The sequence below is a fragment of the Balaenoptera ricei genome, chromosome 1, assembly GCF_028023285.1.
Source record: "Balaenoptera ricei isolate mBalRic1 chromosome 1, mBalRic1.hap2, whole genome shotgun sequence".
NCBI lineage: Eukaryota > Metazoa > Chordata > Mammalia > Artiodactyla > Balaenopteridae > Balaenoptera > Balaenoptera ricei.
Genome location: NC_082639.1, coordinates 147,645,950 through 147,662,653, shown reverse-complemented (window position 1 = coordinate 147,662,653; position 16,704 = coordinate 147,645,950). Strand labels below are relative to the sequence as shown.

General features: G+C 37.3%; 1 protein-coding gene across 16 annotated transcripts in view; it reads right to left on the bottom strand.

Annotated features, from left to right (window-relative positions):
• The window catches only part of SWT1 (SWT1 RNA endoribonuclease homolog), a 101,764-nt gene that overhangs the window by 31,139 nt on the left and 53,921 nt on the right, over nucleotides 1-16,704 (bottom strand). The gene's annotated exons all lie outside the window — the stretch shown is intronic.

Here is a 16,704-nt window from a genome sequence, read left to right as displayed (position 1 = left end):
GCACCTTGATCTTGGACTTCAGCCTCCAGAACTGTGAGAAAGCAAATTTCAGTTGTTTATGCCACCCAAGTCTGTGGTATTTCCTTATGGCAGCCCTAGCAAATGAATACAGCTGACATTCCTAAATACTGGGGGCTCAGCTTTGAGGAGCCATGGACCTCAAGGTTAGAAGCAAGATGGACCACTTCCCATAATGTGAGACCGTTGTGGAATTCATTGAGTAGTTAGCTGCCAAATAACTACTTTGCTTTGCTTCATAGCATTATGCTTCTTGCTAAAAGATAACCTTACCACTCGAGACGGTGCTGCTGGAGGCCAGTTCCAGGCGTAGTACTAACAGTGTACTGAAAGGGGCCAGAAGTATGAAAAACCAACTCATTTCTCTTCTACTTAGTGTTGAGGCCCCTATCGGGCTCAATGATGTCTTCACAATTTAGGTCTTCACAACTAGGTCTTCAGGGAGTCCTATGCCCACTATATGCCAGCTAAATCTGCATAATAATCACAGTTCCTCCTAATATTTTATGAATGTTATTTCCTAGCTGATTAATCACACCTCACTACCAGGTACCTACTATCTTTCCATTGTAACATGGCAAATAAGACCTCTCTAGATCACAGGGAAGGGGCAGAGCCAAGATACGAGCTCATAGTGAAAGAAACAGAAGACTGAGTTATCTTGTGCTCCCACCATTTAGTGCTGTAAGATCTCAATATATCCAGTTGGGGCTGAGACACAATTTTATTACTGCCTTATTGTAAGCACACCTCACTATATATAGACATTGATAACAGATCAAAAACATTAGAGAAATGTTCTATTTAGAATAAATCTGAGAAAAAAAAATTGAAGATAAAAAAACTCTTTTGTAATACAAATACATTTAACTAATCAACACTGAAAGAGCTTTTAAAATGCATTAGACTTTTTATAAAAAGAAGGCAAACCAAATCACGAGATACCACCTCACACCCATTAGGATGGCTACTTTTTTTTTTTTTAACCTTTGGGTTTATTTATTTATGGCTGTGTTGGGTCTTCGTTTCTGTGCGAGGGCTTTCTCTAGTTGCGGCAAGCGGGGGTCACTCTTCATCGCGGTGCGCGGGCCTCTCATTATCGCGGCCTCTCTTTGCAGAGCACAGGCTCCAGACGCGCAGGCTCAGCAAGTGTGGCTCACGGGCCCAGCTGCTCTGCGGCATGTGGGATCTTCCCAGACCAGGGCTCGAACCCGTGTCCCCTGCATTGGCAGGCAGATTCTCAACCACTGCGCCACCAGGGAAGCCCGGATGGCTACTTTTAAAAACACAGACAATAACAGGTGTTGATGAGGATGTGGAGAAAATGGAAGCCTAGTGCACTGTTGGTGAGAATGTAAAATGGTGTAACTGCTATGGAAAACAGTATGTGGTTCCTCAAAAAAATTTAAAAATAGAATTACCACATAATCCAGCAGGTTCAACTTCTGGGTATGTACCCCAAAGAACTGAAAGCAAGGACTCAAAGAGATATCTGTACATCTTTGTTCACAGCAGCATTACTCATAATGGCCAAGGAGTAGAAGCAACCTAAGTGTCCACCAACACATGAATGGATAAACAAAATGTGGCATATACGTGGAACATTACTGAGCTTTAAAAAGGAAATTCTGGCTACAACAGGCTATAACATGGATGAACTTTGAAAACATTGTATTAAGTGAAATAAGCCTGTCACAAAAGGACAGATGCTGTATGATTCCATTTATAAGAGGGCAAATCCTAGCAGAAAGGCCTTTTTGAGGAACCAGAAGACTTTAGAATCACTGCAGTGAACGGGTCAAGAATAACTTCATGTATCGTTATTACAAAATCACTGTCTTTGCCGTAACTCTGATGTTTATTATGAATGGTTTTATCTTTTCATATACTGATATTATCTAAGAAACATTTACACTGACTTGACTGTTTTCTCAAGGAAATCTGGAACACAGTCTCTTCCCCTGGCCTCATGACCTCCTGCAGTTTCACGATGTCCTTCTGCCGCCTCCGTTCCTCACTTCCCCGTCCCCGCTTGGCCTACTGATGTTTAACGTCTGCCCCCACACTCTTATGAAACTGCCACCAACAAATTCACCAACGACTTCTATGTTGCTCAATCTAACGGACTGGGTTTTTTTTTGGCCTCTCAGTAGTAACAAGACACTGTTAAAGATTCCTTCTCTTTTGGAACTCCTTCCTTCCTTGATTTTTTTTTTTTTTTTTTTTTTTTTTTAACTTGGCCGAACCACGAGGCTGGCAGGATCTTAGTTCCCCGACCAGGGATGGAACCCAGGCCCCGGCAGTGGAAGTGCCAAGTCCTAACCACTGGACCGCCAGGGAATTTCCAGATATTTGTGTTGCCAGTCTCTGGAACTTTTCAGTCTATCTTTCTGATAATTCAACTTCAGTCTGCTTTTACAGATCTGTAATAATAAATTGGGCTAATCCACCCTTGCTACATAGGCATGGCCAATTTAAAAAGGCACGAGCACTCCAGCACTGTTCAAACACGAGTGTTTCGGATCTTTTCATCCTGTTTCCTCCCTTGTCCTTTGTTCTCTACTCATTTCCAGTGTGTTCCAGGCTTCTTTCTTATGCGTTTTTACCTCAAATTTCTAACATCACATTTGCCCCTTGGGCTTAAGGATAGTTTCACATATCTTTATTATCCCTCTGGTACTACCTAAGATACCATGTGCACTCTTCCTCTAAAATAAATAACCATTGTTTTCCTTTCTCTTCTCAATCTTAGAAATACTGTTTCCAATCCAACTATGCATCATAAATTCTAAGGCATTTCTAAAATACATATCTAATCCATTACAAAGTAAAAAATGTAAGCAAATGACATATTTTAAAATGCTTCAAAACAACAAATTTACCTACTTTTTTTTCTATGAATAACCCACTGTGTTGGTACATGGCTGCTAACTTAACCTTGACCTAGTCTGACCGTTCCACAGGATGGAATTTTTTATTCCAGCCTGAAGACAGGTCTTAACCACTCTTTCAAATTGCATGGGGCTGTCAGCAATATCACCCAGATACAGTTTTCTTTCCTGCTTTTGTTACCCCAGTTGTTTCATTTGTTAACATCTGTCTCTAGAGACAAGACCATCTACCAGTGGAAACCTTTTTTGGGAGATTCATTTCAACCAAGGTAAGTGTACTCATTCTCCTCTCAGAAAAATGAAAGGTAGAAAAGACAAATTTGGAAAAACAAAGAAGGAAAATTTCCTTCTAAGGCAAAGATATTTCGTATTTTTTGATCAGTCATTTAATATTCTTTTAAATTAAACTTAGAAGTTTTCTAAAGTTCTATGAAACCAACTAAAAAATACCTCTGGAATATAACTAACTTTAAAGTAATTTTTTCAGTCAGAAAGTTTAGTGTATTTAAAAAGTGAGCCCTCTAGAATCAGACCAATTTCAATAAGTCATTCTGCCAAGTATAAACTGTGTGACCTTGGGCAATGATATAATCCCTGTGATCCTACTTCCCCATGTGTAAAATGGGTGTGATAGGGAAAGCCTGCCCCCCACAGGCTTAAAAAACCCTTCCTGAAACCATGCCCCATAGGTTTAATAGAAACTGGTGACTAACAGAAGTTCTTGAGCTTGTCTTACAGAAGAGCAGATAAGGGAACAACTTGTTAAAAACCCCTCTGCTAGTAAAACAAAACTGGCTGAAACTGTGTGGAACCAATGGGGCCAATCAGAGTCTGCGCAGAAGAGACTTGCTTGTCCAGGGGATGACCTTTCCACGTCAGAGGGTCAAAAACTCTATCTTCAGAGCATGCTAACGCTGCCATTTTCTGAACATGCATCCCATGAAGAAGCATGTAATTCAGATACGGCTGAGCAAAGCAGCAATTACCGCACCTTTTTCCTACCTCCAGTCACCTTCCCCTGCACTTCTGACCACCCTATACACTCTGCCCATAAATACCCCAAGCCCCCCAGCCTTCAGGGAGGTGGATCTGAAATCTGTTCTCTCATCTCCTCACTTGGCTGCCTCGTGAACCAACTCTTTCTCTGTTGCAAACCTTGACACCTCAGCGTTTGGCTCGTTATGAGAAAGGCAAATGAGCCTGGTTCGGTAACAGTAGCATCTCTTGAGAGGGTTATTGTATGAATTAAATAAGATCACATAGGTAAAGAGCTTTACCTATGTACAGTGACTGGGACATACTAACTACTTAGTAAATGTTACTTATTTATTCATTTATTACTATTATCAAATAGTACTGGGTTCAAAGCAACATGCAAGATATCTCAGGAATACCAAGGATATAATAAGATATTGATCCTGCCTCATGGAGTTCACAATTTAGGAGCAGAGATAAAATGTCTGCAAATAATTATAATGGGAGGCAACATGTGCTAAGAACCTTAAGGGTTCAATACAAACCAACTGTAAAGTCTGTTTGTAGTAGGTGGCTTCTGAATTGGGACTGGACAAATGGATAAAACTTTGAAAAATACATGTAGATTAAGAGGTCACTCCAAGCTCTGAGAAGATATTGTGTCAAGGTTCAGAATTAAGAAAACATAAGGCTTGCTTTGAAAACCACAAAAAAATTAATTTGGCTTAACTACAAAGTAGTCTAGAGGACTATAAGACTAAAAAGGTATGTTAGGACCAAGCAGTCAAAAGCCTTGTCTGACAAATTGGAAAGGCTGTATTTGAACCAGAGGGGAATAAGAGAAAATAAATGTTTTTGAACAAAGGAAAAAATGAAACCATTAAAATATGATTTAAGGAGTTTAAGGAACTGTCAAAGGAGCCTAAGGGCAAGGAGACCTATTAGAAGATGATCACAATAGCCCAGGCATTAAGGAGTTAATGCTGGAACCAGAAGTTCTGCTAACAGTAGGAAAAAAGGATACTAATATGGAAAAGTAGTAAAGGGACTGTCAACAGGATCAGTTATGAAACACACAGTAATCTAAGGTAACGCTGCATCTGAACAAGAACAGTATAAGAATGATCCTATAGTTAGTCCACACAGAGAGTATGGTTTCCAAAGAGAGTAAACCTCCACAATTTAGAACCAAGGCAAAAAAAAATTTTTTTTCTGAAATATAAATCAGTAAGAATAATAACAACAAAACAACAGCAATAGTAATAATTTATATACTATTTGTCAGGTACTGTTCTAAATTGTCCTAAGTCCTTTACATACAGTAATTCACTTCCTCATTAATCCTATGAGAAGATACTTTTACTTCTCCATTTTTGAGAAAACGGAGGACAAAAGGTTTTAAGTAACTTGCTCAGGTCAGAAACCTAGGAAGTAACAGAGCAGTGATATGAACCCAGGGAAGATAGCTCTATGACCACTTTCCTACTCAGTATACAAAATGCCTCTAGATATGTAACACATGAGATTAATACCAACCCTAAGACATGGTGTGCAAACATGCTGCTGATAGACCTTAGTAATCAGCCAATTCTAATCAAAGTCATCAAGATAGCACCTTAGGGAAATAGGAATGTAATTTAAGCAATGTAAATAACACTGAAATCTGACCAGTTGTGTTTTGACATTTTCAGGTAACTATTAGTTGACATAATTGACAAGAAGTAGTAGTTTGCACAGAGCTTAGAAAAGGGGATTAAAGAAAAAGAATATCCCTGTATAGGGGAAAGGCTGACCTGACTATTTGGCAAATAAAATTCCAGAGAAGAAAAGAGATGACTTTAGCTTGAGGTCAACATCCCCAGCAGTCAGCAAGAAAACTTGGTAGTAATCTAGTTTGCAGCCTAAACTTTCCTCTAGGAGTCACTTAATTTATAAATATTTAGGTTCAGCTGGCAGTTACTGATTTCAATGTAAATAAATAAATGGGCATTCTGATATATCAGCTTGCTTTCTTCTAAATTTGGTTACTGTTGAGTCCGGTAAGTTTTCAGTAAACTGGTAAAATAAAATTCCTAAACTTACAAATTTGAGGATGAACTCTTCCAAAACTATGAAATCATGGTGTTAAGATCCAGGTGACCAGGCAGTTTCTTTCTCTCTATTTCTGTACTAATTGATTACTCATTATACATTAACTCCTGGGTGAGGTGGGGATATATCAAAAACCAAAACAAAGAGTTCTTGTCCTTATAGAGCTTACAGGCTAGTCTCACTTTAAAACAGGTAGCATAAGCAAAAGTATAGACAAGAGAGAGTCTACACTAATTAATTTTGATTGTCCTTGAAGATAATGAGCTAACTGAGGTAAAAGACATGGAAAGAAGAATTTTCACTCACTGTATATTCTTTTTCACGTATTGAATTATTTTTAAGCAATGTGAAGGTATTATATATTTTTAATGATTAAATAAAATTATTAAAAATTGGTAAAAATAATTAATGAATCAGAAAATAAATTTGAAGAATTATTCAGAATACAGCACAGAGGGATAAAAAAGATGGAAAAAGGAAAAAAGGAGTCAAGAGATACGGCTGACAGAATGAGGAGAGTCAGCAATAGGAATTCCGAAACAAGAGAATTAAAGAGAATGAGGGAGAGAATAATTGAAGAGATAATAATTGAGAATTTCCAGAGTTAAAGATATGAGTCTTCAGATTGAAGAAAACACACCACATCTCAAGAAAGATAAATAAAACATAACCTATACCTAGACATCTTGTGATAAAATTACCAAACATAAACGTTACAGAAGAAAATCTTGAAAGCATTCCAGGGTGGGACGGGGGTGGGGGGAGAGACAGATTACCAGCTAAGAAAAAAGCAATATGCTGACAGCTGACTACTCATTTCCAAGAAGATATAAGATAATGAAATTACATCTTCAAAGTGTCTAGGGAGGGACTTCCCTGGTGGTCCAATGACTAAGACTCCACACTCCCAATGCAGGGGGCCTGGGTTCGATCCTTGGTCAGGGAACTAGATCCTGTATGCCGCAACTAAAAAGATCCCGCGTGCCGTAACTAAGACCCGGCACAGCCAAATAAATAAATAAATATTTTTTAAAAAGTGCCTAGGGAAAATAACTGTCAACCTACAATCTACACACAGTTAAGTATCAATCAAGAATGAAAGCAAAATAACACTTTCAGTCAAGAGAGGCAATGTCATTACAGGCAATAGAGCTTCCACCTGTTATTTTGGGATGATCTTGGAAACCAGCCTTCAGTCTATGAGGAAGCCCAGGCTACATGGAGATGCTACATGTTCGTGTTCTAGGTGACAGCCAGCATCAGCCAGCCTTTGAGATGACTCCAGACACCATCTGACCACAACCGCACAAGAGCTCTCAAGTGAGAACTACCCACACGTGTCCAGTCAAGCCCTGGAACCATTAGAGAAAATAAATAATTGACTGCTATTGTTTTAAGCCAGTAAGTTCTGGGATTTAGCAATAGGTGACCCAGAACATGAGGGCTGAGGTAAGGGAAAAAACCATCAACTACATAAACTGCAAAGTATGAAATTTCTTTTGCAGCTAATCTTTTGATTGGTTCAGCACGAGGAATTGTTGAACTGCTTTTGTCTATTTTTTTTCCTTTTGCTTAGTCATATATTCATTAGCCTTTTAGTGAAGGTTCCTTCTATAAAGTCCTACGGTATCTTAGTTGAACTAAGAGAGAATATTTTCCATATCTCGGCATGAGAAGAGAAATTAGTACCTCTGTTGGTGGTAGACAGATATGATCGTGGCAGCAGGAACCAATCACCCCTGAGCCCAGGTAAGACACAGACCTGAGGTGGAGTGTAGAAATTCATAAGGAGTAGGTGTATAGACAACGGCCCCTTCCTACATCAGTCATTCTGTCACAGAAGTATCTGAGTTGAAGAACTGTCAGTTAAATTTCTGAACATGGAGTTCTATTTTAAGCGACTTTTCAATAGAAAGTTGAAAACAGATAGGTATGAAAAGTGCATTGACTCAGGTTATAATAAAATCTCTGTAACTTCTTTGAAAATTTACACATTTATGAAAGAAAATTAATTCCTGATTAAAGGTTCTGAAAATAAGTTGGATTTTCTTTGTTTTGTCTGAGAACAGATGGTTGCTTGTACATTAGGTCCTAAGCCTATATATGTAAAGGAAGCATAACAATTACACCTTAATTGAATGGAACACTAGACTGAAGAATGTTTCTACTTCTACACACAAAATATTTTATAGGATCACATCCACTTCTTGTAATTGTTTACAACTATTTCCAAGCAATCTAGAGGAACTGTTGACTTTTTAAAAATAAGTACAGTAATCATGTAGTATTGTGCTCCTATGGTACAGAGGGCAAAAAGATACAGAAAATTTCAAAATCCATTAAAAATCCTCCTCTTTTTTGCCCCTCCAGATATTACCACTTTCTCCCCTTTGCTCTTCCAGTCCTTCCAATAGCACTGAAATTAAGTTTGTATATTAAATTTTGTTTGAAATACCTAGAGTGGCTTCTGTTTTCCTGACTCAGCAATGACTGAAACAGTACTTGTTAACAGAAGAGTTATTTGGTTTAATTGTGGAGAAACCATTACCACTTGTTTCCCTTGATTCTTGGATCTACATTCTGACTAAGGAAGAAACAGCATCATATACAGCATTATCTAGGACAGCACCCTAACTTCATAGGTTACAGCTGGTATGGAAAATAAGTCTTCTACAGTGTTTTACCAAGCCAGTTCCTTAGATTAGTAGTATATGATAAAGCCAGCGAATTCCATGTAACCATAGCTGTACTTCTTTTGCTATAGAAGCACTGCAGTGAGAGAAGTTAATTCCATATGTAAAAGAAGTGTCTATTCCAGTGAGGACAAATCACTGCCCCCTTCATGACGGAAGGGGTCTGAATCACTGCCACTAGTGGCTTGATGGTACCCTAGGGAATGGTGCCTTATAGACTGCTTAGCATTTGCCTCAGCTGTTGGCAGTTTGGGCTCTCAGCAGTGGTAGCGTCCAGAGCAGCCTTCATAAGGGGAAGTCCCACGTTTGAGCTCATGTTATCCAGGCTGCTATTGTCCCTTTGCATATGAGCTCACTGACCAAACACTGCGGTGGCTAGGGGAAGAGGGTGACTGACATCCACAGGACTGCTGATCTTGTCCATTTGACTACTGAGAGTCTCCACTGCAGTGGGTAGTCTTTGATGAGTACTCACATGGGACACAAATACCCTCATACTCTGTGCCCATTACAAGATGCCCATTCACACATCTCTCCTCTAGACTTTGCTGTCACCAATCCTCAAATTCTGTTTTTTCCAAGTTTCCAAACAAACCAGTAGTAACTGCTTATTAATCAAGGTAGATCTGTTTCCCTGATCATTTCTCCAACTACAGTGAAATTTTAGGTCCCCGGAGATTAGTATTAACTCAGAGTCAGTATCTAGTAACCCCCCAAAAGGTCTGAGTATTTCACTTTTTCTAGGATAGTCACCCTCATAAATGGATGCAAATCCTTTTAAAGAAGACTGATACATTCTTTATACTACCTTACACTCCAATGCTGTACAAAAGTACTTACACTTTTTCATCTACGTTATCAAGAGTTTAAATAAAATCTGCATAAATAACTATCTTTAATAAAAAAATATAATTTTGATGATTTTACTTATTTGTCTTAGCTCAACAATCAAGTTGGGGAAAATATATAGCTATGTGCTGTCAAAACATATTCTATCTTAATGTTAGCAAAAAAGAAACATTAATTGGGGCTTCCCTGGTGGCGCAGTGGTTGAGAATCTTCCTGCTAATGCAGGGGACACGGTTTCGAGCCCTGGTCTGGGAAGATCCCACATGCCGCGGAGCAACTAGGCCCGTGAGCCACAACTACTGAGCCTGCGCGTCTGGAGCCTGTGCTCCGCAACAAGAGAAGCCGCGATAGTGAGAGGCCCGCACACCGCGATGAAGAGTGGCCCCCGCTTGCTGCAACTAGAGAAAGCCCTCGCACAGAAACGAAGACCCAACACAGCCATAAATAAATAAATTAATTAATTAATTAAAAAAAAAAAACTAGCTGTTTAAAAAAAAAAAAGAAATAACCAGCTACAAAAGGAAAATTTTAAAGTATTGATTTTAAATGAAAACAACTCTATAAACAGAGTAAAATATTTGTTATCTTCAAGAAGTAATCTTCATTTATATTTGATTATTTGATTCTGGTGTGATCAAGTGGGAAATATTTAACTCCATCATCAAAACTGGATTTTACTGACTAAAACAAAAGAACACCGACACTTAGAAATGCTTTAGGGGTAGCAGGAATAACTGGCATCACAACGCAGATATTTAGGATGAAAATAAAGGTCCTCACAACGCTGACATTTAGGATAAAAATAAAGGTCCTTATTTCCTATTCTTGAATTACAAATGCTAGGAAGCATAGATAAGAGCTTCAAATGTATAAAATGAAATCTAGTTATTCTAAAAAGTAAGTCATGTGTGATCTATTACCTTCAGTAGCATTAAAGAGGAAGGTTAAAAAAATATCAGCTGTGTTGGATAATTCAGTCAGATTAATATGTGGATGCCACATATTTTGTCAGCTAATTTAATATAAATTTTACTATGAATTACATACATTTGATATAAATGTTATGTTAAACCTGTGTTTATCAAACTGTAATATAGATACCATAAAAAGCTTTTACTGTCTATATTTTATATATATTATATGTCTTATATAAGAAACGCCTGCTTATATTCCTTAAGTCTCAATCACTTCCATTACATCTCGTCTTTCCTTCTTCTAACCCTAATTTAGATAGTTGATATAGAGAGATCAGAATTAAGCAATTAAGGATAACATGGGACCACAAGAGCCATTTGGGCAAATTACTGGAGGCTCCATCATCTGTTCTAGACATAAATACCTTTTTTATCTCCTCAATCTCTTTGTTCCAGTCTTTCTCCTTCCTCCTGATTTTATTCTTTACCCTTTCATAGCTTGCGCTTCTCTCTTCTGTATCTTTTTTGGAACCTCTATATTACCTATTCATCTAATGTCATAATGTAGTACTATTAGCAGCATTTAGCCCCACAAGAAGTTGCCCTCCACCAGATAGACTATAAAAGACTCATTCAACCATTCAACACACCCCCCCCGCTTTTTTTTTTTTTTTAACCGTCTGCTATGCGTCATACAGGTATAAATCTAGGTATAGAAAAGTAAAATGAAGAAAAGTAAGCAAAGTTCCTGCCCTAAAAGTGGTCAAAGTCTTAGGGAGCTGATTATGAAATAAATTATGAAAAAGGTCTAAAATGATAGCATGGAGGGTGAAGCAACTAAACCTTTTCATTTTAAAATAAAAGGTTGTATTATTTTCTCTTACTCAACATAGTGACTGATATACAGGACATGGGGTGTATGAAAAATCTGATAAAGAGGTGCAGTGATATCTGTGGAAACCCTAATGGGGGAGGGAAGGTGAAGTCTAATTATCTAAGGGTAGAAAGGCCAAGCCTCAAAGAAAGTAGGTCAGACCTAAACATGGATAAACCTCTCCAATCTAGACAAAGAAAATTTTTTATCAACGGCTGAACATCTTGCACACTGCAATGAGTCGAGATGCTGAAAAGCCACTAATTTTAAGGTCTTTATTTTCTACGTCTTTCATAAAAACTTTTGTTTCAAAAATTAACTTAATCTATAAAACAGCCTAAAGAGTGTTATCTTTGTGTCAACAGAAGGATGACCTTTTCTAAATAACCTTTCTAAAACCTCAAGAGGTCAGCTATCAAAACATACAATATTAAGTTAATATTCTCTCAAATGCGAACTCCACACTCTTTGAAGCTACTAAATCATTAGTAGATATAAAAAAACTGCTGTGATTGCAGGATTCCTTTTCCCAGGAATTATGTATGGTTATACCAGTATATGTTTTGTTCTTATGTTAAAATGGGGTAAGAGAGTAAAAGGAAAATTCTTTCTTGTGAGACTTAACAAGGATTTATATATGTAAATAACACACACACATGTAAAAATACCCAGTTTCGTGATTATAATTGTTTTGTTTTAGAAAACCAGCTCTATAAGGTATTTCAAACCAAAGCCACAGGAACGTAACAGAGGTTACAAAGGTTTTGAAGATTACTAAAAGCATTTGAAGATGATAAAAATTAATCATCTTCCTTTCCTAAATTCAAGCAGAAGTCTCATTTTCCAAAATCATGTACTATGATCACAAATGAATGTCCATCCAGAATATGATTGTGTCCAAGGCACCATTTAGCACTCAGTCTATATTTAAAAACAATCAAACCAAATATGACAGCTAGAAAAAAAAATCATCTAAGCTTAAGAGATAAAAATTAATTAATTAAACTTGAGATATCCCTTCATATAAAAAAAGTTCCCTCACCCACAAAATGTGCCAAGTTATTGATAACCCCCCCATAAGATTCAAAATATGAAATTGAGAAAACATTCATTATTTTAACCACTTCATCCAAGGTTACTTGAGCTGGAAATCTAGAGTTCATGAAATTGACACAGAAATACAAAGTTTTACATATTAAACCAAGTGATAAAATGAATATACACACTTAAGCATGGTCTAGTTATAGTTTTGGGTTCAAATGCTACAATTTGGGGTTTTTTTCTTTTTAATAATTTCAACCTTATTTTAGAAAGGTGAAACACACAAACATGATTCTAAAACGTAGGCAGACTGCAATTTCCTACCCTCACCCTTCCCCTTTCCTCTCCTCTGCTTCTAAACCAGGCAGCTCATCATCTACTTCACAGACACAAAAACATACATTCACTGTTATTGTGAGTATTATCTTTCAGGTTGAAGCTGCACACATTTATAGTATGCCTCAGATTTGGATTACATGACCTGTTTAGTTAACTTTGTAGATATGTCAATCTAAGCACAAGACATTTAATGTTTTTTGATTAATGTACAAGTAGAAGTTTTCTTAGTTTTAGAATTTTCCATATGACTCTTCGATTAATTTTTCACTCCAAATGAAGCTGTATAATCTTTATATACTAAGCAAAAGGTTTTTGTGATCTTGAGAGTAACTTGATCAATCTAGACATAAGTTCACTAAAGTATAAAATGAGACTAGATTGTACTGCCCTAAAAAATAAATCTTAAAACACTTTTGTTTACATGGAAAGAGTATTGACTAGTTTGCTAGTGTTTAGATAAGAAAACCATTAACAAAAGTGCTCAAATTAATCCTGTATATGTATAAAAGGAAAGATAAGAGGGAAGCAATCTCTAAACCAAGAGCAAATAAGTTCACTCTCCTACCCAAGGAGAAAGTGTGCAGAAAGTATAGAAATCAGCGATATTCCCATCCCATTTTCAACTTTTACCAAATTAGGTATTCTGCTCCTAATTGTATAACTGTGTGAAGAACTGTTACATCAATATTTTCAATCTTAACTTACGACAATCATGTTTAGACCCCTATTAAAATTGAAATAACACACTTTTAAACATTTCAAGTTTAACGTATCAGCTTTAAAGAGAAAATAAAGACTAACACTTGTAAATACGTTACAGTTTAAAAAGTATCTTCATACACATCACGTGAAGAAGGCATGAGTATTCTCACTTACTAAAGAAAGAAACTGTAGCTTAGGGTAGATGACATGCCTGAAGTCAGCTACAATGGGAAAGATCTGGAACTAGAAGCCCGAACTCTTAGTTCAACAAACACATTTTCATTCACTTCTTTAACTGAAGGACCTGGTTAACAGGTCATCTATTATTGATTCGTAATGTAACACTATAAATGATCTGCTATAATAAAAAGAAATAGAGTTGACAAATATTCACTGAGCATGCATCTCAAAACTAAATGAAACTATTTCATTTTAGTAAGCATCCAAAATACTAATGAATTTGTAGTCACTACAAATTTGAGTGTATTTTTCAACGTTTAAAAATCCACTCATAGTCAGCCAACCTCCAATTTTTTAACTGAACTTACTTTAACATGACCCTGTTTTTTAAAGGATTTTAAGACCACATATTCACTTGACAAAACAATATACATTAACTTTTACTACATTTTTTTTTAAATGTCCACTGTTTGAAGGTTTAAAAAAAAACTTGCAATTTTAGTAGTTTCTGTTGATTAATGAATGCTTAAATGGGCAAACTTTTTAATCATAATGCCCTCTGCTGGTAACTCAAGAGGTTCTAGTATATTTATTACAGGAGGTTGGATTAATTTCTTTAACTGTGGTCCCCCACCAACTGCACATAAATCTCTTGGAAAGCCTGTTAAAAATACAATTTCCCTCCTCTACAAAATACCTACAGATACTGTGATTTCAGTAAGCCTGGGATAAGATCTAGAACTCTTATCTTCCCCAACAAATAAGCAGAGAATCACTGGTTTGGTTAGTTATACCAACATCCGACTTTCAAAGCACAATAACTTTATGAAAAGCTCTGGGAAGGCATTATTATGCCTCTTTTATAGATGAAGACTGAGGCTCAAGACAATTTACTCCAGGTCACATGATAAAAAGTAGCAGAACAACTAACATTTTCTTATTCCTGGAGGTATGTACACTTACAGGAAAGATTAACAAAACTGAATCAGCCTTAAAATTCAAGTATTTACTTCCTTAGATATAGTTTATGAAAGCAGTACATGCTATACCTTCTCAGCCATGACTCCACATGAGATTCACCAGGGGAGTTTATAAAAATGCATACACCCAGGTCCCACTCCCAGAGAATCAGATTGAATAGGTTTAAGGCAGCACCCGGCCATTGTTCTCTCTCTTTTTTTTTTAAGCTCCCAGATGATTATAATTGGCCACCAGGGCGGAGCACCACTTAGGCCCATGGTGCTCAGCCTTTAGTGTGCACAGAATCACCTGGAGGACACAGACTGCAAGGCCCTACCCCGAGAGTTTCCGGTTCAGGAGGTCTGGTAGAGTTGGAGAATTTGCATTTTTAACAAGTTCCAGGTGGTGATGATGAGGCTAGTTCTGTGCCCACACTCTGAGAACAGCTGGTTAAGCATACTGGCTAGTGGTTCTCAACACTGCCTACACATTAGAATCACCTGGAGAAATTTGTAAAATCCTGATAGCTAGGCACACTCTCAGACCAATTCCATCAGAATCTCTGGGGTGGGGTCCAGGGAACAATATGTTTAAAGCTTCTAAAATTAAGAAGTTTTCTCTACAGCAAAGTCTATAAAAGCTATTAATGGATGTATAGTGATTTTCTGAGTGGGTAATATAGTATGCAACATTTCCGAATTTTTTTGGACCAGAAACACTTCTGTCAAGGCACATAATTGACGGCTCTGGATGTGTGAAATACTAGCCTACAGGATAAAGTGGAAACTGCTTTATGCAGCCTATAAGACATTCCCCTCCAACCTTGATCCAGTCTCATCTTTTCCCAGACTCTCCCTGGCTCCACTGCCTGTATTCCTATTAAGATATAACTCTCTATTGCAATTATCTGTTTCAATGTGATTGTTTGCACTATTTCTACAAGCTCACTGGAGTCAGAGTTTGCATCTCATTTATCTTTGATTCCCCAGAGCTAGCATGATGCCAAGCACAGGCGGTGCTCAATAAACATTTGTTGAGTAATTGAATTCAGACTAATATCGCTACTTTCTGTAGAAAAGGTAATGTGTCAAGCATGGCTTTTATGCAATGTAGCAGGTGCAACAGCTTTTACATAGCTAACATCAGAACTGAATATTTCTTCTTCACAGAGCTACTCTTGTTTAATATTGCCTTAAATAAAAAAAGAGACTACATGCACTTAGAGATGATACTTAACTTGTCTTGGGATCTGTTACATCTTCAATTCATTAGTAACTTAAGAGTGGCAAAAAGCTTTGGTGATTTTTTATTCTAAGAATCATAATAGCCAAGTGATCCAAAAAGAGGTACAAATGCTTTATGCATTAACAACGAGATGAAGTTTCCAAAAACCCTTAAAGAGAAGTGAAAACAAAACCAAAAGCTGCTATTGTTTTAAAAATCTAAACAATAGATTTGACATGCTAAAATCAAATCAGTTTTGATTTGGTGTTTTTAATTTATAAAGAACAGTATTCTTCTGTCAGCAAGCTGCATGCCTAATTCAGGTCAAGCAACTTTGGTATATACAGAAAAAATTGCAAGATTAAGTTTAGTATTCTTCAGTGCCACAAAAGAAAACATCTGACTTCATGCTACACAGGTGGTATGGTCCATTCTATACCTTTCTGGAACTATGTTTTCTATATACATCACAAATATTTAAAAAAATCATGTATGTATTAAGTCTCAAAGCATCATAAAACTACGTTGCGGGCTTCCCTGGTGGCGCAGTGGTTGAGAATCTGCCTGCCAATGCAGGGGACACAGGTTCGAGCCCTGGTCTGGGAAGATCCCACATGCCGCGGAGCAACTAGGCCCGTGAGCCACAACTACTGAGCCTGCGCGTCTGGAGCCTGTGCTCCGCAACAAGAGAGGCCGCGATAGTGAGAGGCCCGCGCACCGCGATGAAGAGTGGCCCCCGCTTGCCGCAACTAGAGAAAGCCCTCGCACAGAAATGAAGACCCAACACAGCCACAAATAAATTAAATAAATAAATAAATAAAGGAGTTCCTTAAAAAAAAAAAAAAGACTGCGTTGCTTCTCAAACTTTTCCAGTTTGTGGTACTGTGAGACTGTATTGGATGAAATCAATCATGTTAACAAACATTAACATATATTTGTTTTTAAAGGGCAGT